Here is a 20,781-nt window from a genome sequence, read left to right on the forward strand (position 1 = left end):
CATAGATGACTTGGGTGATAGCATCCATGGACAAGTCAATTGACCTATCACGAGCCCATCGGTATGTTTCATCTCTGCCTTGATGTCCAGATGAGTCATGGGCCCACCGAGCTAGGAACAGCTCACCTCGGTGTTTCCAATCAAGGTCAATGTCAAGTTCAGAGTTGGTATCAACTTGAGCAATCTTAGCAGCTTGGTCTGCCTTCTGGTTATGTTGATGTTCCTCAGTGGCTCTGCTCTTAGGCATGTGTGCATCTACGTGCTGCACCTTCACTGGAATTTTCTCCAGCCGTGCGTCAATGTCCTGCCATAGATCAGCACACCAAATAGGCTTTCCTTTCCTCTGCCAACCATTCTTCTTCCAGTCCTTCAGCCAACCCCATAGAGCATTGGCTACCATCCACAAGTCGGTGTAGAGGTAAAGGATAGGCCAATTCTCTTGTTCAGCCACATCAAGAGCAAGTTGAACAGCTTTTACCTCAGCGAACTGACTGGATTCTCCTTCGCCATCTTTCGTTTCGGTAACTCTCCTGGTTGGACTCCAGACTGCTGACTTCCATCTTCGCTTGTTCCCAACAAGACAACAGGAACCGTCTGTGAACAAAGCATAGTTCTTTTCCTGATCAGAGAGATCACCATAGGGAGGAGCTTCCTCAGCACGAGTTATTTTCTCCTCTGGAGGTTTGGAACAGTCTGTGCCTTCCGGCCAGTTGGTGATCACCTCCACCAGACCAGGTCGGTCAAGATTACCCATTCGTGCTCGTTGGGTTATCAAAGCCATCCATGTAGACCAGGTTGCATCTGTGGCATGATGTGGTGATGAACTTTTGCCCTTGAACATCCAGTTAAGAACTGGCAGTCTAGGAGCTAAAAGCAATTGTGACTCAGTTCCAATCACTTCAGAAGCTGCTTTCACTCCCTCATAGGCTGCTAGAATCTCTTTCTCAGTTGCAGTATAATTTGTTTCTGAACCTCTGTAACAACGTCCCCAGAAACCAAGTGGACGACCACGTGTCTCATTTGGAGCTCTCTGCCAAAGACTCCAAGTTGGACCATTGTCACTGGCAGCCATGTACAGAATGTTCTTAATGTCCAGACCAGATCTCACAGGTCCCAAGCCCACTGCATGGACTATTTCTCGTTTGATCTGATCAAAGGCTGCTTGTTGTTCAGGCCCCCACTCGAAATTGTTTCTCTTACGAGTCACATCGTGCAGAGGTTTGACAATCTGACTAAAACCAGGAATGTGTAGTCTCCAAAATCCCACCACACCAAGGAAAGAGTGTCCTTCTTACTGGTGGGAACTGCCATGGTAGAGACTTTGTTGATCACATCCTGAGGAATGTAACGGCGACCATCCTGCCACCGCACTCCCAGAAACTGAATTTCTCTGGCAGGTCCTTTGACCTTGTCTCTCTTAATGGCAAAACATGCTTGCAACAGAATGTCAATGATTTTGTTACCTTTCTTGAAGACTTCCTCAGCAGTTTGGCCCCACACAATGATGTCGTCGATGTACTGGATGTGCTCTGGAGCTTTACCTTTCTCCAGTGCATTGTGGATGACTGAATGACAGATGGTTGAGCTGTGTTTCCACCCCTGAGGCAAACGGTTGAACTGATACTGGATTCCTCTCCAGGTGAATGCAAACTGGGGCCTGCACTCCTTTGCTATGGGAATAGAGAAGAAAGCATTAGCAATGTCTATGGTTGCATACCACTTAGCCTCCTTCGATTCCAGCTCGTACTGGAGTTCCAGCATGTCCGGCACAGCTGCACTCATGGGTGGCGTCACCTCGTTGAGGGCACGAAAGTCAACTGTCAGTCTCCAATCGCCCGTAGGTTTACGCACAGGCCAGATGGGACTGTTGAAAGGTGAATGAGCTTTCTCGATGACAGCCTGACTCTCCAGTTGACGAATCAGCTGATGAATGGGCAACAAAGAGTCACGGTTAGTTCTGTACTGCCTGTGATGAACAGTTTGAGTTGCAATTGGCACTTCCAGGTCGTCTATGTCATGATGTCCCACAACTGCAGATTCATCAGAAAGTTCAGGTCTAATAGACAATTTCAATTTATCATCCTCAATCTCTACAGATGCTATTCCAAAAGCCCATTTATGACCCTTAGGATCTTTGAAACAACCTTGTCTCAAAAAGTCAATTCCCAGAATGCAAGGCGCATCAGGACCAGTTACAATAGTATGTGTCTTCCACTCTTTACCAGTTAAACTGATCTCAGCCTGTATCTTAGTTAACTCTTGAGATCCACCAGTGATTCCAAAGATAGAAAAGGACTCTGTCCCTTTGCAATTAGATGGCAACAAAGTACACTGAGCACCTGTGTCAACTAAAGCCCTGTATTTCCGAACTCTTGAACTGCCAGGCCACCTAATGAATACATTCCAATAGATTCGGTTCTCTCCACTATCCCTTTCCTCCTCCTGGCTGGAGGCAGGGCACCCCTAATGCTGAACATGGCATGTAGGGTGTACACAGTGATTGGTGGTGTAGTGAGAGGAACTGCAACTGTTGGAACAATTGCAGTTGCTCTCGGGAGCTGAAGAAGTGACAGCTACTTTCCTGGCATTATTGCCTCTGTTTCTGCCACTCTGCAGTTCCCTGACTCTCTTTGAAAGAGCTGAAGTAGGTTTACCATCCCACTTGTTCATGTTCTCACCGAATGTGTCACGCAGAAGTATCCACAGTGACGCACGTGATTGCTGCTGTCTAGGTGGAATTTGTCTCCTCCTGGGCTGGAATTGCCTTGCAGGAGGTAGGCGTCTGTTCCTGATGGCAGAAACATGCACCCGTTCAGATGATGCAGGAACAGTATCTTTTACCAGATTGGTAATGTTTTTGAGATCCTCCTTCAGTTCTTTCATGCCATCTCTAATGCCATTCTCAATACCTTCCTTAAACTCTCTAGTCATAGTCTTTATGGCACAGATTATACCAGAATGTGACAAGCTGTCCTCTATGTGCCCGGCTAGCTCAGTCGGTAGAGCATGAGACTCTTAATCTCAGGGTCGTGGGTTCGTGCCCCACGTTGAGCGCCAATAAAAAATGTGATGGTTTGGGGGTTACCCCGCCCCTCCCACACTTTTGAATTTGCCCCAGCTAACTCAGACGGACCCTGGGAATATAGATGAAGCAATTTATTTACAGCTAGCAGAATTTACAAGCAGCTATTTACAATATATACAGTTATATACAGTTATATACAGAAATATACAAAGGATAAACAATACAAAAGCACAACTCCCCTCCCAGAAACCTGAGTCCCCAGGAGGGGCTCTCAAACCACCCCAACACCTCCCCCCCCGGCCCTCTCAACCTTACCCCAGTTCTCAGGAAGAAGAGAGGTGCAGCCAAGAGGTTAGGGAGCAAGGTTAGAAAGCAGTGATGTTAGAAAGATGTGTCTCGGTCTAAGGCAAAAGCAAGAGTGAGAAACAAAATGGAGAAAGTTTACTTCTTCTTCCCAGAGCTCTCAGCGAGACTGTGAGAGAAGTTGACATCAATTGTTTTCATTTCACTGCCTGTTATCTAGTTCTTTTACCAAAACATTCCAGCTTGCTTCAAACTAGCACAGTACTGGAAGGCTGCTCTGAGGTCTCCCTGCAGCCTTCTGTTCTCCAGGCTGAACAGTTCCAGCTCTCCCAACTTGTCCCCACAGGAGAAGTTCTCCAGCCTCTGGACCCCCTCCAGCAGTTCCATGTCTTTCTTGTGTTGAGAGTTCCAGAGCAGGACACAGTTATGATCCAACTCAGACCCGGCAGAAGGTCACCACAGAAATGAAGAGGAAGGTGCAGGCTGCCCAAAGCAGTGGCTTGAATTAATTTGGGCAATAATTCTCCCAAAGGCAGAAGGAGTGCAGAACTACAGGATCAGGACTGGATGTGCTAGTCCTTACCGGCGCATGAAGATTCTGAGAGTTGGTTGAAGGAGTTCCTGCCTGTGTTCTTTCCTTGTAAGTGAAACACTCCTGACATGAGCACAGAGGGCATCAGAGACTCATAGAATCAGCCAGGTTAGAAGGGATCTTGGAGGTTCTTCCAAACTGGTTGCTTCTACGATTCTATGACCTCCAAGCTCAGCCAGCCCAACCCAGCACCCAGCCCAGCCCAACCAACCAGGCCATAGCACTAAGTGCCCCAGCCAGGCTTGGCTGCAACACCTCCAGCCATGGCCACTCCACCACCTCCCTGGGCAGCCCATTCCAATGCCAATCACTCTCTCTGCCAACAACTTCCACCTCACACCCAGCCTAGACCTGCCCTGGCACAGCTTGAGACTGTGGCCCATTCTTCTGGTGCTGACTGCCTGGCAGCAGAGCCCAACCCCACCTGGCTACAGCCTCCCTGCAGGGAGCTGCAGACAGCAATGAGCTCTGCCCTGAGCCTGCTCTGCTGCAGGCTGCACCCCCTCAGCTCCCTCAGCCTCTCCTCACAGGGCTGTGCTCCAGGCCCCTCCCCAGCCTTGCTGCCCTTCTCTGGGCACCTTCCAGCACCTCAACATCTCTCTGCAATTCAGGAGCCCAGAACTGGACACAACACTCCAGGTGTGTCCTGAGCAGTGCTGAGCACAGGGGCAGAAGAACCTCCCTTGTCCTGCTGCCCACACTGCTCCTGAGGCAGCCCAGGATGCCATGGCTCTGCTGCCCACCTGGGATCTTAGAATGGTTTGGGTGGAAGGTACCTTTAAAGGTCATCCAGTCCAACCCTCCTGCAGCCAGCAGGGACATCTGCAGCCAGAGCAGGGTGCTCAGAGCCCCAGCTGACCTGACTGGGAATGTTTCCAGAAGAGAAGAGGATTCAGGATCTGATGTTCAGTTTGTTTGTCACAGATGCCTTGAGCAGCAGGATGGCAAAGGCAGCCTGGTGTGTGGCCCCTGTGGAAGGTGCAGGGGGCTGTGCTTAAATGCTTGAGGAGCATAGGTGGGCTTTCTGCTGCCAGTGACTGTCACCTGTGGCTCCTCAGGTCAAGTGCTAGAGGTTTCTGTTGGAGGTGTCAGGCCTTCTTTCCTGGAAGGAGACTTCTCCACAAGATAAGCTCCAGAAAGCTCTGTGGTACCATTGAGACAGCAATGGACATGGGGGAGTGTCTTGGTTGATTATTTATTCTCTCTCAGGCAGTCTGGGTGGTAGATGCACTCCTGTTGCTGTTGTCAGCTGGTGTTGTCCATCTGTGGTGGCAGAGGCCTGTGCTTGAGCAGCAAAGGTTCTGGTTTTTGTCTCTTTTGGTTGTTGGAGTTGATAAATCCATGTGGCTTGTGGGACCTGTGAGGTGGTGGCTCCAAAGGCTGCAGTGAGGCTTTGCACTCTAGAAAGTCAGAGCCCAGTAAAGAAGGGCTGCTGCTGCGGGGAGAGGCTTGTGTGATCTCTGCAGGGCTGCCCCCCAGAGCTCAAGCCAACAGTGCCCTCCCCAGCATGCTCCAGTTGCGGTACCTGCTCCCAGGGTGACCTACCTGCACCTCTGCTACTGGCTTCAGTTTTGGGCCTGTCACTCCGAGAAGGACACTGAAGTGCTGGAGTGTGTCCAGAGCGAGGTAATGAGGCTGGTGAGGGGTCTTGAACAGGAGTTCTGTGAGGAACAGCTGAGGGAACTGAGCTTGGTCAGCCTGCAGAAGAGGAGGCTCATTGCTCTCTACAGCTCCCTGTGAAAAGAAGCTGGAGCCAGGTGGGGACCATCCTCTTCTCCCAGGTACCAAGTGGTAGGATGAGAAGAACTGACCTCAAGTTGCACCAAGGGAGGTTCAGATTGGGTATTAGGAAGAGCTTTTTTGCTGAAGGGGTCATCAGGTGCTGGAACAGGCTGCCCAGGGTGGTGGTGGAGTCACCACCCCTGGAGGGGCTGAGAAGATTTTTGAGTGAGGTGCTAAGGGACCTAACAGTTGTGCATGGGGACATGTTAGGTTATAGTTGGACTTGATGATCTTAAGGTCTTTTCCAGTCAGGTGGTTCTGTCCTGCTGTCTACTTGCACTTGTGGGAGCATAACCAAGCCATTATTTCTAGGTGGGATGCAGAGGTGAGTACTGCTTTAAGTGTAACATAACATGAGGGTGGCTCCTTCTGCCTGCATGTTAGCTCCACAGGACAAGAAACTCTTCTCACTCTGTGAGAAGCTCAGGGTGGTTTCTGTGTGCTGAGTCTGAACAGAGGTAGTAGCATTCTTACCCTCTGCTTGTCGTGGGGGAGCAGAGTGGGTCCTAGCAGTGGTAATTAGGATGCTAACCATAAAAAGCTCTTTACAAAGGAGTCCCTGTAGAAAAGGACTTGGGGATGCTGGTGGATGAGAAGCTCAGCATGAGCCAGCAGTGTGCACTTGCAGCCCAGAGATCCAATTGTATCCTGGGCTGCAGCAAGAGCACTGTGGCCAGCAGGACGAGGGAGAGGATTCTGCCCCTCTGCACCACTCTGCTGAGACCCCACCTGGAGCACTGCATCCAGTTCTGGAGCCTCTGTGACAGGAAAGATCTGAATGTGTTGGAATGTGTCCAGAGAAGGGCCATGAGTCTGATCCTGGGCTGGAGCTGCTCTGCTGCAAGGACAGGCTGAGAGAGTTGGGGCTGTTCAGTCTGGAGAGGAGAAGGCTTCCAGGTGACCTTCTTGTGGCCTTCCAGTATCTGCAGGGGGCTACAAGGAAGCTGGGGAGGGATTTTTTAGCATGTCAGGTAGTGATAGGACTGGGGAGATTCAGACTGGATGTTAGGAAGAAGTTCTTCACCACGAGGGTGTTGAGAGACTGGCACAGGTTGCCCAGGGAGCTGGTGGAAGCCTCATCCCTTGCAGGTTTTAAAGCCAGGCTGGATGAGGCTCTGGGCAACCTGATCTAGTGTGAGGTGTCCCTACCCGAGGCAGGGGGGTTGGAACTGGGTGATCCTTGAGGTCTGTTCCAGCCCTGCCCATTCTGTGATTCTGTGTCAAGACCCTTCACACGCCTGCTGGGAGCATGAAGGAGCAGTCATATGGCTCTGCTGATGTCTGCTGGAGTCCTTTCTTCCTAGAGTAAGTTTCCTTTGGCACTTAGCACTGGTTGCCTAGACCTGGACAACCATGAGTGCTATAAACTCTGCAATATAAACCTTGGCTCTAGAATCTGCTCTTTTTTGGGACAAGTTCAGCTATTAAGCTTTGGTCTTTGTTGGTTTCAGCAGGAGAGAGAGAGAGAGTCCCACTCTCCTAGCTCGTGAGAAGCTGACAGGAGGAAGAGAGGTTTGCTCTGCTGAAGTGTAGCAGAAGCTGGCTGCTTATTGGTGCTTTGTCCTTGAAGCCCTCACGGTCCCCGAGCCGGGGAGGACCCTTTTTCCTGTCCACATGCTTTTGTACCACATATATGTCTTTAATCAGCAGAAACTCTGATCTTCACCTGGCTTTTTAGGGCAGCTTGCAGAACTGTAAATGTGACTCCACTCTGGCAGCAAACCCTAAATCAACCTTTGGTCAACTGCGAGCTGGAACGGTTGGAAAACCTGAGTAACCTTTTGACCAAACCTGGGCTGACGTTCAACATCTTTAACAAGCACCAAAGCCAGAACAGCCCTGATGACTTCAGATTTTCATTATAAGCCAGCTGTAGGCCCTAATGTGCACTTGGGCTGGGGCAGAGGATGTAATGGGTCAGCTGCTGCACTTGGGCAGGGATGTGCTCGCTCCCCTGGGATGCGTTCAGCAGTGGCGTTCTCACCGCTGCCCCTTGCTTATCTGGCACTGCAGAGCAGTTGCTGTTCTCTCCTCCTTTCCACCACCACTCATGAGCAGCAGTCATCTCAGGGCAGTCTTTGCCACCATCTCTCAGGGCTATTAAGGAACTGGAGCAGCTCTGTGAGGAGCAAAGGCTGAGAGCCCTGGGGCTGAGAGCCTGCAGAAGAGCAGCCCCAGAGGGCATCTGAGCAATGCTCAGCAAGAGCTAAAGGAGCTGTGAGGGGCAAGAGGCTGGGGCCAGACTCTTGTCAGTGGACAAGGATGAATGTCAGCAATGTGTAGGCACAAAGAGGACCCCAGGAGGTTGGATGTGCAGAGGAGAAGCAAGTTGTTTGTTGTGAGGGTGCTGAAGGTCTGGAGCAGGCTGCCCAGAGAGGCTGTGGAGTGTCCTTGTGTGGAGAGCTTCCTAAGCCCCCCATGGCACTGTGCTGCTGGGCAAGCTGCTGTGGGTGCCCTGCTTGAGCAGGATGTTGGCCTGGATGATCCCCAGAGGTGCCTTCCAACCTCCAGCATGCTGGGATTCTGTGATCCTGTGTTCCTTGGCTCTCCAGCTCTTGCCATGGCTCTGAATGCTGTGACCCTGTGAAAAACCAGCGCAGCCCTGCACAAAGCCTGCACTGCAGCACAGCCCTGGGTTTGCTGCTCCTGGTTTGAGCCTCTGCTGTTCATGTGATGTGAAATGTTCGTTAAATCCCTTCTTCTGGCACAGATTCCTGTGTGACTTGATGGCACCTCAGTGTGGATTGATCCAGACAGGGATGTGATAGCTCTGGGGCTGTGTTGGGAGCTGCTGTTGGTCTGGGTGCAGTAATCAGGCTCTTCTCTAGCCCTGCTCTCTCCTGTTTGCTGTTAGCTGAAATGCTTCCCTGTTTCCGGGGTGGGGAGGGTTGGAAGAGCTAAGGAGTAGCCATCAACTTTTATTGTGACTCAGAGCTGACAGAGGAGGCTGCACCACGAGTGTCTCTTTGTAGAAGTGCAGGGCAACAAAACCCTTGCAGGAAGCAGAGAAGCTTTCCACAGAGTCACAGAGCTGCCTGCTTGGAAAAGCCTTTAAGGTTGTCCAGTCCAGCCATAACCTAGCATCTCCCTCCACACAACCCTTAGGCTGGCCCTAGGCTTTCCAGCAGCCCCGAGGATGGTGGCTCTGGTGCTGCCCTGGGCAGCCTGGGCCCCTGCCTGGTGGCCCTTTCCCTGAATAAATGTTTCCTATTATCCCACATGAATCTCCCCTGGGGCAACTTGAGGCCATTTCCTCTCACCCTGTCACTTTTTACCTGGGGGAAGAGGCTGGGCCCCAGCTGGTTCCAACCTCTTTTCACAGGGAGTTGTAGAGAGGTCACCCTCAGCCTCCACTTCCCCAGGCTGGGTGCTCCCAGCTCGCTCAGCCGCTCCTCGAGGCCCTGTGCTCCAGACCTCCCTCCAGCCTCACTGCCTTTCAGTTCTGCTCACTAACAGTGCTGTGGCTGAGCTCTTGTGTGGCCTGCAGAAAAAGGGGCACTGCTGGCAAGTCCTGTGTCTTTTGGGTCTCTGCTGGCTGGACTCTGGACAGTCTGTAATGCGCTTTAGATGCCAGTAACAGCTATGGTGTATCCTCTGACTCGGAAGTTTGGTTCCCTCATTCTCCCTAGCTCTTATCCATGACTGCTGTCTCTTCTCTTTGATCCTAGTTTGCATATCTTTGTGGCTATAGTTTGCCTTCTCACAGAGGCAGCAGGAGGAGGCACAGTGTGTGCTGTGTGTGAAACTCTTCATCTGGATTTCATTCTTACCATTCTGGCAAGAAACCAATTGGCAGTTGGACTGGATGGTCATTGGAGGTCCCTTCCAAATGGGACTGTTCTATTCTACAAAGAAAGAGAGTCACAGAATCAGTTTGGTTGGAAGAAACCTCTCAGCTTATCCAGTCCAGCCACTAGCCCAGCACTGCCAGGGCACCACTGAACCATGGCCCTCAGCATCACATCTCCAGGGCTTTGCAACCCCTCCAGGGATGTGGACTCCACCACTGTCCTGGGCAGCCTGTGCCAGGGGAAGAAATTGGTCCTCATGTCCAACCTAAACCTCCCCTGGTGCAACTTGGGGCCATTTCCTGCTGTCCTTTTGCTTGTTACCTGGGAGGATGATTTCAATGTGTGACACAGCAAGTTTGCAGATAACACCAAGCTGGGGGCAGATGTGGCTGGGTTGGAGGGCAGAAGGGCTCTGCAGCAGGACCTTGACCGCCTGGACAGATGGGCAGAGTCCAAGGGGATGGCATTCAATAGCTCCAAGTGCAGGGTGCTGCACTTTGGCCACAACAACCCCACGCAGAGGTACAGGCTGGGGTTTGAGTGGCTGAGAGCAGCCAGACAGAGAGGGATCTGGGGGTGCTGATTGATACCCACCTGAACATGAGCCAGCAGTGTGCCCAGGTGGCCAAGAGAGCCAGTGGCATCCTGGCCTGCCTCAGGAATGGTGTGGCCAGCAGGAGCAGGGAGGTCATTCTGCCCCTGGACTCTGCACTGGTTAGACCACACCTTGAGTGCTGTGTTCAGTTCTGGGCCCCCAGTTTAGGAGGGACATTGAGATGCTTGAGTGTGTCCAGAGAAGGGCAACGAGGCTGGGGAGAGGCCTTGAGCACAGCCCTACAAGGAGAGGCTGAGGGAGCTGGGATTGTTTAGCCTGGAGAAGAGGAGGCTCAGGGGTGACCTTATTGCTGTCTACAACTACCTGAGGGGAGGTTGTGGCCAGGAGGAGGTTGCTCTCTTCTCTCAGGTGGCCAGCACCAGAACAAGAGGACACAGCCTCAGGCTGCACCAGGGGAAATTTAGGCTGGAGGTGAGGAGAAAGTTCTTCCCTGAGAGAATCATTGGACACTGGAATGGGCTGCCCGGGGAGGTGGTGGAGTCGCCGTCCCTGGAGCTGTTCAAGGCAGGACTGGACGTGGCACTTGGTGCCATGGTCTAGCCTTGAGCTCTGTGGTAAAGGGTTGGACTTGATGATCTGTGAGGTCTCTTCCAGCCTTGGTGATACTGTGAGACTGTGATACACCTGTGCCTTTGAGATGCTGGTTTTGAACAAGGAGTTCCACTGAAGGCATCTGCAGATCCAAGTTTCTCTTTAGGCTGCCTTGAGTGTGACAGCCCCTGAGTTTTAATGTGCACTGAAGGATCCTTCTGATCCTCCCTCCTTGGCTGGTTCTGGCATCCAGCATCTGTTTACAGTGCTGGTGAAAAAAACCAAGACAACAACAAAACCTCCCAACGCAGCCCCAAAACATCATTTAGTGTTCAGGTTGCAGAGTTTTTCCCTCTGTCGTGGAACGCAGTTTCGCGGCAGAGTTATGGGGGAAAATACGCGAGGCGTTGACTATTTTATCAGTGATTTATTGCAAAGAATGCGGATTCCCTCTTCCCGAAACTACACCACCACTGTGAATTCTTTTGATTGAGATCAAAGTAACATTTCCGAAAATGGCAAATTAAAGAGTCTATGATGTTTAAAGAGAGTTCTTTGAGTCTCTGGTTTGAGTTAATAGTTCGTCAGTCAGCTACTCACAGTCTATAGCTTGGTAAGGAGTCTCTCATTCTCCCGATGAGGGTCCAGGCATGCAGAATGTAGTCTCCGCGACTCGGGGTCCACCCGAGGCGAGACTAGATCGGCGAGCAGTTTGTTGTTGTTAAGTCCAGGGAAAAAACCAGAAAGGCTGGAAAAACCCAGAAGTGCAAGACGCAGACCAGGGCAAGAGCAAGAGAGCAAGAAGGAGAGAGAGAGCGCGCGAGCGAACCCCGATCCTGGCCTGTCCACCATTTTTATAATGTTCCAAAACAGGACTATCCCACAACTCGGACCATTTTTACGTTGTTCACATATATTGGTAAAAGACAGTAAGCAATCTATACAATTGGACAACATTACCTAAACAAAGTAAAGACCACTCCTCAGGCCAGCCCACCTGCAGGTGCTGGGCAAACTTGAGATAGTTGTTCTTACTTAACCAAAACAATATCCTGTTGTCTGAAAAGCGAGGTCAAGTGGAAAGAAAAACATGGCCAGTGTTTACCTTTTCACTTACCCTGGGGAGAAATCTTCCCATGGGACTGAAAGACTGTTTTGGTTTTTCGATGCTTCTGGCTTGAATGTGAGGCACTAGAAACTACACAATATAGCAAAAGCCTAGAGAAGCTTTTTGCTACTCTCCATGACACCCTCGTTCCAATGTCTGAATTCCACTTCATTGACGCAATAGGATGCTCCAGGCCACACTCTCCAGGGCACTGATTGCAGCTGCTCGTGTGATTAAAGTCCCTTGGCCAGCAGCCATCATCACCACAGGCTTCATTCCTCTAGGAAGAGTGGCTGGTGCACATTAACTGCTTTGGTGTTCCAGCTTGTCACAGGCTCACAGGACGTTAGAGGTTGGAAGGGACCTCTGGAGAGCTTCCAGTCCAACCCCTGCCAGAGCAGCACCAGAGAATCCAGAACAGGTCACACTGGAACACATCCAGACAGGGCTGGAAAGGCTCCAGAGAAGGAGACTCCACAGCCTCTCTGGGCAGCCTGTGCCAGGGCTCTGGGACCCTCACAGTCAAGAAGTTCTTCATCTTGAGGTAAAACTTCCTGTGCTGCAGTTTCCATCCCTTGCCCATGTCCTGTCCCAGGGCAGAGGTGAGCAGAGGCTGTCCCTGTCCCTTCCTGCCCCCCAGCCCTCAGCTATTGATAGACATTGCTCAGATCCCTCTCAGCCTTCTCTAGACCAAACTGCCCTAGGGCTCAGCCTCTCCTATCAAGCAATGGTGCAGTCCCTTCAGCACCCTCGTAGCCCTCCCTTGGACTGTCTCCAGCAGATCCCTGGCCCTCTTGAACTGGGGAGCCCAGAGCTGGAAGCAGTATTCCAGGAAGTGCCTCACTAGGACAGAGCAAAGAAGGAGTTTTTGTAGCCTCAGGATTGATGCCCCAGCAGTGAGGCCACTCTGGGCTTTGCTGGGAGCCCACCTGAGCCCCACTCCAGCTGAGTGGTCTTTGGTGCAGGCACAGGACAGGCCCTGCTGTGCCTGCAGCCATCCACCTCCTGCAGCAGAGGTTTCTGTTGCCCTTCAGCGCTTTAATACGAACCATGCCAAGTAAAGCTGCCTTGAGCTGCAGATTGTCTGTGGCACTCATCCCACGGAGGGGAGCTGGGCTCAAGCTTGCCCTTAGTGCTCGCTGGGCCTCGTCTCCCTGACAGAAGGCACCAGGCCAGAGCCGGTTCCTGCAGCAGCTGCTCCTTCCTCTTGTGCTGCCCTGCGGCAGAGCAGCTGCAGGCTGTGTGTGCTGTGAGCTGCGGCAGCGCAGGAGGCGCAGCTGCCGCGGTGCCACGTCTGGACGCAGCGCAGGTGTGCGCGGCGGAGCCGCAGCGGCTCGGGTGCCTTGCGCCGCACAGCCTGTGCCAGAGCTCACTGCGCCTCTGGCCTCGCTCTTGCCCTCACACTGCTCTGCTTCCTGCCGCAGGACTCTGACTGCCGCTTCATTTTTCTTGTTGGGAGGTGGATTTCCTCCCGGCTCTCCATTTCATTTCCTCTTCCTGCCTCGCTGGCTCTCAAGGGAAGCGGCGTAGCCATCCGCTCAGAGCTCAGGCCTGGAGAGCAAGGCTCTGGGTCCAGTTGTGATTCAGGTAATGTCACCCAGCAGGTGATAAATGGCAACCTTTGGGGGAGCTTTGTTTTATGGGGGGGGTGAGAGAAAGACAACTTCCCCGTGGCACCCAGACCTTGATCTTCGTTCACCAGTGGCAGCCTGGGCAAAGCGGGAAGTGGGACCCTAGTTGCATAGGCTTGTCCCTTTGGTTACAGGAGTTGAGTTTTAGGTTAGATGTTAGAAACAATTTCTTTGCTTCAAGAGCAGTCAGGGACCGGGAGAGGCTGCCCAGGCAGATGGTGGAGTCCCCATCCCTGGAGGCTTTCAAACACTGAGCAGACGTGGCACCTGGGGACATGGCTTGGTGGCCATGGTGGTGCTGGGTTGGTGGTCGGACTGGATGAGTTTGGAGGCTTTGAATGATTCTCTAACTCTGTGTTTCTGCCTAGAGGCCCTGCTGCCACTCTGCGTGGGTGGCGCAGTGAGGCTGAGCTCTCTCACTTGCTGCTGTGGACAGGAGCTTGCAGGCTCGGAGCGTGGCCGCCGCAGCCGCTGCGTGCACAGGGGCCCCTCGTGTCCGTGCACCCTGGGCTGCTGAGCTGGAAGAAGGGCGTGGGAGTGCAGGGACAGCTCCTCTGCTAGCAAGTGTTGTACTAAAGCCCACAGTTCCCACGCTTGGCCTGGGCTTAACTCGCCCAGGAGACGGGAGCTGGTGGCTGACCCCCTGGCCTGATCTCCAGCCCGCAGTACCTGCAGGAAAGGCAGGCCCGGGGGTGGGGGCAGCCTGCTGGGTTAACAAGGCAGCGCAGGGCTCTTCTCTGTGCTTTTCCTGGCCTAAGGAAGTCCTCAGTGAAGGAATTTGGCAGGAATGTTTTCCCACTTCCACTGCCGTTTGGTCTCAGGTTCTCTCAGTGAGCTCCGTTACAGCTGCTGCCATCTACAATTCCTTGTCTCTGGATGTGGAGATGCCTCTTGCGGGTGTTGCTCCCAGGTCCCTTTCTGCACCTTATTCTTCCCCTCTATGCTGACCTGGTGACACCTGGAATACTGTGTCCAGTTTGGGGCTCCCCAGTTCAAAAGGGACAGGAGAGAGTCCAGTAGAGAGCTATGAGGATGACAAAGGGACTTGAACTTCTCTGCTGTGAAGAGCAACTGAGAGGCCTGAGGCTGTTTAGTCTGGAGAAGAGAAGGCTGAGAGGGAACCTTATCAATGTCTATAAATATCTGAGGGGTGGGTGTCAGGATGCAGGTGCCAGGCTCTTGTGGCCAGAAAGCCCCAGTGTGCCCAGGCCCTGCTTTTCAGGGTCCAAGCAAGCCTTGTGTTGGTGTGGCTGTGCTCACATAGGTTCTTTCTGCTGGCCTCTTTGTCCCTGTCAGCAGGGAATGACCTTTCTGCTGCGGTGTTCTTCTGTATCTCCACCCTGCTAAACTGCCACTTGCAAAGCATTTAAAGGTGGTTTGGATGTGGTGCTTGAGGATATGGTTTAGAGTGAACCTTGCAGAGTAGGGATATGGGTTGGACTTGGCGATCCTCAGGGGCTTTTCCAACCGCAATGCTTCTGTGAGTCTGTGTTGGATGGCAGCTGAACATGCCATGGAAGCTGGAGGTGCCCAGTTCCTGCCCTGTGCAGAGCATGCCCAGGTGACCAGCCTTGAGACACTGATGGCTGCACTGCTCCACAGACTGCGGAAGATCAATGGTCAGAACGATTGCAGCGAGGCTATGAGGAAGAAGCTCCCATTGCAGTGTTTTGTGGCATTAAGAGTACTACAGGAATCCAGACTGATGGGGGTTGGGCTCTTCTCCCTCGTGTCAGGTGATAAGAGGAGAGGAAATGGCCTGACGTTGTGGCAGGGGAGGCTTAGGTTGGAGATTAGGAATTTTTTTTCCTGCTGCAAGAATGGTCAGATATGGGAGGAAGCTGCCCAGGGAGGTGGTGGAGTCCCCATCCCTAGAGGTGATGAAGAAACTTTTGGACGCAGCACCTGGGGCCATGGTTTAGTGTCCGTGGTGGTGTTGGGTTGATGATCTCAGAGCCCTTTTCCAACCCAAACAATTCTGATTCCAGTCCGTGGAAGTCCTCAGGGTCCTTTTCAGCTTGTGTGTGATGGCTTTAGGACCAAGACCTCTTTCTTTGTTTAGTGGTTATTAAACATAAGAGGAGAGAGTTATTGCAGCCCCAGGCGGTGTCAGCCAAAGTTTGCCTCGCTGCTGTTGCAGCGTCCCAGCCTTCCCCTCTGCCTGGCTTCTCAGAGATGCTTCTACTTTTCTGAGACACTTGACCAGTTCAAGTACAAACAGATGGAAAGCAGTAGAGATCTAGCTCCAGAGCAGCACCTATGCCAGGGCCTTAACTCATCCGAAGCTTTCCTGCTCAGGGACCGGGGCTGCAGCCAGCGATTGTGTAGCCTGGGGCAGGATGCTGTAGATTCCTCCATGTGTTGTCCCTCACTATCCCGACATCTTTTCTTCTTCCAGCTCCCCTTTCATCCCATCTTTCCAAGTCTGCAGCCTGGTTTCATGCTCTTGTTCGCCCAGGTGGAGCTTGCTTCCTTTCCTGGCATGTGGAGATACCCTCCCCAGAGCTGGCCAAAGGACAGGAAGCTACAGGCTCACCTGACCCTTGTCCCCTGCCTGGGCTGCTGGGGACAGAGAGCAGAGGCTGGAGGTGCATGGGAGCGGCAGGAGAGTTATGGAGAAACAGTTGGTGCTTCAGGCAGGAGTCTCCTCAGCACCCTGCTCCGGGCCCTGGAGTTGAGGTGATGCCCTGGGCTGGGGGAATGCTTTCTTTGGGTAAGGAATTCTGGCCCTGCTGCCCAGTGTGTGTCCTAACAGCCATCTGCTGCTCTTCCTGGAGTCTCTGCTTCAAGTGCACACCACACAAAGGCAAACCCTTTGCACAGGACATGGCCCATCAGAGACAATCCTGCCTAGTGGAGGAATATGGAGTCCAGGGAGCAATCCATTGCCTCAGGAGTAAGGCTGCCAGCAGGGGCTTGCCCTTGTCCTGTAGGCCACTGAGCAGAATTCTCCAGCCAGACCACCATGTCTATTTCTCCTGTGGGATGACCACCACAGAGCTTTGTCAGGGTCTAGCTGAGCCTCCTTCAAATGAGTGGCATATGGAAGCTGACAAAACCCAGGGAAAATGAGCTTGCTCCAGAGTGCTGAAGTGGTGCAGGAAGCAAATCATCAGACTGTTCTGGAATACTGAACTCTGTGGAAGCTGGAGAATTTTCCCACCGTTACTCCATGTGGAGCAACTTAGCTTTTTCAGCACCTTAAGGGCATTGACATATATCCAGGGAAGGGAAAGTAGAAGAAATGCAAGAAATGTAAATGTGAACCAGAGCTGGTTAGGCAAAGACCACAGCCTGGATGTGAGAATCTCTTTTGCTTCAGCTTTTATAAGATTTTTATGGGAAAGGGATAGGATCCCTGGGGAGAATACACTCTGCAGCTTTCCACCCAGAGATGGCCTTCAGCAAGTGTGTGTCTAGATAATCTCTTGAAATAAGAGGTTCTGCTTCACATTAAGTTCTTAACCACATCTCACTAAGCATCATCTGGTGGACTGAGAACTGGCTGGAGGAGAGCTCAGAGAGCTGTGATCAGCAGTGCAGAGTCCAGCTGGAGGCCTCTAGCTCATGGTGTGTCCCAGGGGTCAGGACTGGGTTCAGTCTTGTTCAACATCTCCATCAGTGACCTGGATGAAGGGATGCAGTGGAGCCTCAGGCAGTCTGCTGCTGGTCCCAAACTGGGGGCAGTGCTGACAGCCCTCAGGCTGTGCTGCATTCAGCCAGACCTGGGCAGGCTGCAGAGCTGGGCAGAGGGAACCTCATGAAGGTCACTAAGGGCAAGTGCAGGTCCTGCCCCTGAGGAGGAACAACCTCCTGCAGCAGGACAGTTGAGGGGGGACCTGCTGGGAAGTGTGGGCAGCAGGTTGAGAGAGGTTCTCCTCCTCTTTTGCTCTGCCCTAGAGAGGTCACATCAGGAGTTTTGGGCTCCCCAGTTCCAGAGAGCCAGGGAAGTGCTGGAGAGAGTCCAGGGCAGGCTGCAGAGCTGCTTGAGGGGCCTGGAGCAGCTCTGTGAGGAGCAAAGGCTGAGAGCCCTGGGGCTGAGAGCCTGCAGAAGAGCAGCCCCAGAGGGCATCTGAGCAATGCTCAGCAAGAGCTGAAGGAGCTGTGGTGGCAAGAGCCTGGGACCAGACTCTTGTCAGTGGTGCCCAGGCAAAGGAGAAGAGACAACAAGGGGCACAAAGTGGCAGGCAGGAGGTTTGATGTGAAGAGAAGGAGCAAGTTGTTTGTTGTGAGGGTGCTGGAGGCCTGGAGCAGGCTGCCCAGAGAGGCTGTGGAGTGTTCTTGTGTGGAGAGCTTCCAACCCCCCTGGGCATTGTGCTGCTGGGCAAGCTGCTGTGGGTGCCCTGCTGGAGCAGGGGTTGGGCTGGATGATCTCCAGGGGTCCCTTCCAACCCCTTCCATGTTGGGATTCCATTAACTTTTGTCCTGTGAAGACCTGCTGCCCACACAGGACAGGATGCATGACAGGATGCTGACAGATCCACCCTATGGCTCCTGTGGATGTTCCTCTTCTCTGATGCATCTCTGTGACAGGTTTCCATGATCCATGTTGGTGCCACGACTCACTTTGACATTTTGGTGCCAGGTTGTGGCAGGACTCCCTAGGGCTCTGCTGCTGCTTTCCAGGTGATGCTCCTAGCCCCACCTGGGTGCCAGGCTCTGATGTGGGGAGAACAAAGCTCTCACAGTTTTTTCTCTTCTCTGCTAGTTCCTGCCCTGGGGCTTGCAGTGCCTGGTGGCAGCTCAGGGCTGGCAGTGCCTGGTCACAGCTCAGGGCTGGCAGTGCCTGGTCACAGCTCAGGGCTGGCAGTGCCTGGTCGCAGCTCAGGGCTGGCAGTGCCTGGTCACAGCTCAGGGCTGGCAGTGCCTGGTCACAGATCTGCACTCACTTTGGAACCAGTTGCAAATTATTCCAGAGAAAATCTTTTTCCCAGCCAAACCTCTGCAGGCTGGGGAGGAAGGATCAGATCTCTTCACCTGGGCTTTCTCCTCTAGCCAGCTCCACATTCCTTTCCCTCCTTCTCTCTTATGCTTCTGCTTCTTTTCTTTCTCTTTTCTCTCCCCCCAGACCCATTGTTCCTCTGCCTGCACAGTCCTTAAGGCACAGCCCAGACTAGGGGCAGCAAAACTTACACTTCTGGTGTGCTGAACTGCTCTGAGCTTCTGGTTCCCAGCTTTGGCTGCTGCTTTGCTAGGCGGTGCCCCTGCCTTGGCAGGGGGTGTGGAACGAGATGATCTCTAAGGTCCCTCCCAAGCCAAACCATTGCACATCTGTGATTCTGTGGCCAGGCTTTGGTGCCTCACTGCAGCTCCCACCAGTGCCATTACACTCATCTGCTTCTGGGTGCCAGTAAGATGTCCCTGCCCACAGTGTCAGCTGGTCCAGGCTCTCCTGCTTGTACTCTGCACCAGTTTGCCCTCTTCTGCTGCATTGTTAGTAGGGAATAATCATGGAATTGTTTGGGTTTGAAAAAGCCTCTAACACCAGATCTAAGCATCAACCCAGCACCACCAGTGCCACCAAACCCCGTCCCCAAGAGCCATGGCCACATGGTTCTGGAACACCTCTAGGGATGGGGACTCCAGCACCTCCCTGGGCAGCCTGTGCCAATCCCTGACCACTCTTGCAGCAGAGAAACTGTTCCTCATCTCCAAGCTAACCCTCCCTGGCAGAATTTCAGGCCATAATCACAGCAGTTCTTATGGAGGCCTGGGATGTGGAAGAAGGAACCAGAGGCAGTTGTTTCCTTTCATCTCCCTGGCATGTTACACCCCAAGCTGCAGATGTTGTGGGCAGACTTTTGTTCTCTAGGAGAGCAGCAGCTGGTCCTAAACTGAATTTCACCTGTGCTGCCGTGCTGGTTCGTGAAGGATTGTTTCCATCTCCTCCACCACCTTCCTCCAGGTTTCCAGAGCTGCAAGGGCTACTTTCCTGTGCTTGCATCTTCAGGAGGAGGGAAGGTGAGTGAAGGGTCAGAGCTCCCCACCTGGGACTGCACAGTGTTCTGAAGGCTCTGCCTTTAGCTCTCCTCCAGCTGCTCTTTGTGGAAGGGAACTAGAGGATGGATCCAGCAGTATCTTCTCTCCTGATCTTCAGCCACCTGAGGAAGGCATCTCCTGTGCATGCTTTCTGCAGCTGCCTTCCCTGGGGGGCTTTATGTAAATGCATGAGGGCTGTTGGCTTGTGAGGAGGAAAGTGATACCCTGGAAGCTGCTAAGCTCCGGAGTTTAACCCTTCAGCTTCTGGAGTTCAAAAGCACTGACTGCTCCCCGACTGTTCTGCAACCAAGCTGCAGGCCTCTGGGCCAGTGCGATGCAGCCCCTTCCCCTTCCCCAACCCTCATGTTCCCAGCTGTGAGAAACCAGCTGGGAACAACCCAGCTGTAAAAGAGGGTGAGCTCAAGTGCCCAAACTCTGAGCAGAGCGAGTCTGGGAGTGGCTCAGTGCCCTCCTTCCCTTTCCTAAAGCTCAGCAGCACTCAGGGGTCTGGGACGGGAGCTGCATTTGTCCGATTCCTGTCTGCAGCAGCACTGCAGTTGGTTTGGATTAGTGTCCAAATAGCCATCAGAGCAGAACAGCTGCTGTTAATCCACATCTGGGTAGGGAGGAGATGGCAACACATCATTTACAGCCACATCGATCCTGTAACATCCTTGCTTTTGTCTTGGAACAGCTTCCAGGGTGTCTTTTGTGCAGCTGTGTGCCACCTTTCCCCTTGTCTAACACAGCAGCACTGAACGTGTTCCAGAATGCTATTTGTGCCAGTTTGGAGCTGGATACCACACAGTGCATCCTGAAAACCTTCAGGGTGTGTGGTGGTGTCCTCTGCTCACTGCTCAGCCTTGGCAGAACTGATGGATAGAAAGAGCAGGAGAATTAGAAAGAGGAAAAGTAATTTGTTGTTGGTCCAAGGCAAGCTAAAGGATGAGCAGGAGCTCTTGGATGCTGAGTGGGCAGCATGCCTGGGGGCTTCAGAAGGGTGGACAGGGGAGTGGTAGCCCAACTGAAGAGCCTGATGTTGCCTGCCTGTGTAGGAAGAAGTCCACTTTGAAGAGTAATCAGATGAGGAGTAACTGTGATTATGGAATGTTTTGTTTGGAAGAGCTCTATAAGCTCATTGAGTCCAGCCCAGCACTGCCAGGACACCACCAGCCTACATCCCTCAGCACCACATCTGCACAGCCTTGAAAGCCCTCCAGGGATGGGGACTCCACCTCTGCCCTGGGCAGCCTGGGCCAGGCCTTGACAACCCTTTTGGAGAAGAAATTGCTCCTCATGTCCAATCTAAATCTAAATCTAAATCTAAATCTTCCCTGGTGCAACTCGAGGGTGCTTCCTCTTGTCCTGTGTCTTGTTACTTTGGGGGAAGAGGCCAACCCCCACCTCACTGCAGCCTCTTTTC

At 52.8% G+C, this 20,781-nt stretch overlaps 1 protein-coding gene and 1 non-coding gene across 8 annotated transcripts in view; both read left to right on the top strand.

The window, feature by feature from the left end:
- COL26A1 (collagen type XXVI alpha 1 chain) overlaps positions 1-20,781 on the top strand; it is a 260,234-nt gene that overhangs the window by 58,762 nt on the left and 180,691 nt on the right. The gene's annotated exons all lie outside the window — the stretch shown is intronic.
- Positions 2,982-3,054, top strand: TRNAK-CUU (transfer RNA lysine (anticodon CUU)). The gene has a single exon. It is a non-coding gene; the product is annotated as a tRNA-Lys (tRNA).

This window comes from Pogoniulus pusillus, chromosome 27 (genome assembly GCF_015220805.1).
Source record: "Pogoniulus pusillus isolate bPogPus1 chromosome 27, bPogPus1.pri, whole genome shotgun sequence".
NCBI lineage: Eukaryota > Metazoa > Chordata > Aves > Piciformes > Lybiidae > Pogoniulus > Pogoniulus pusillus.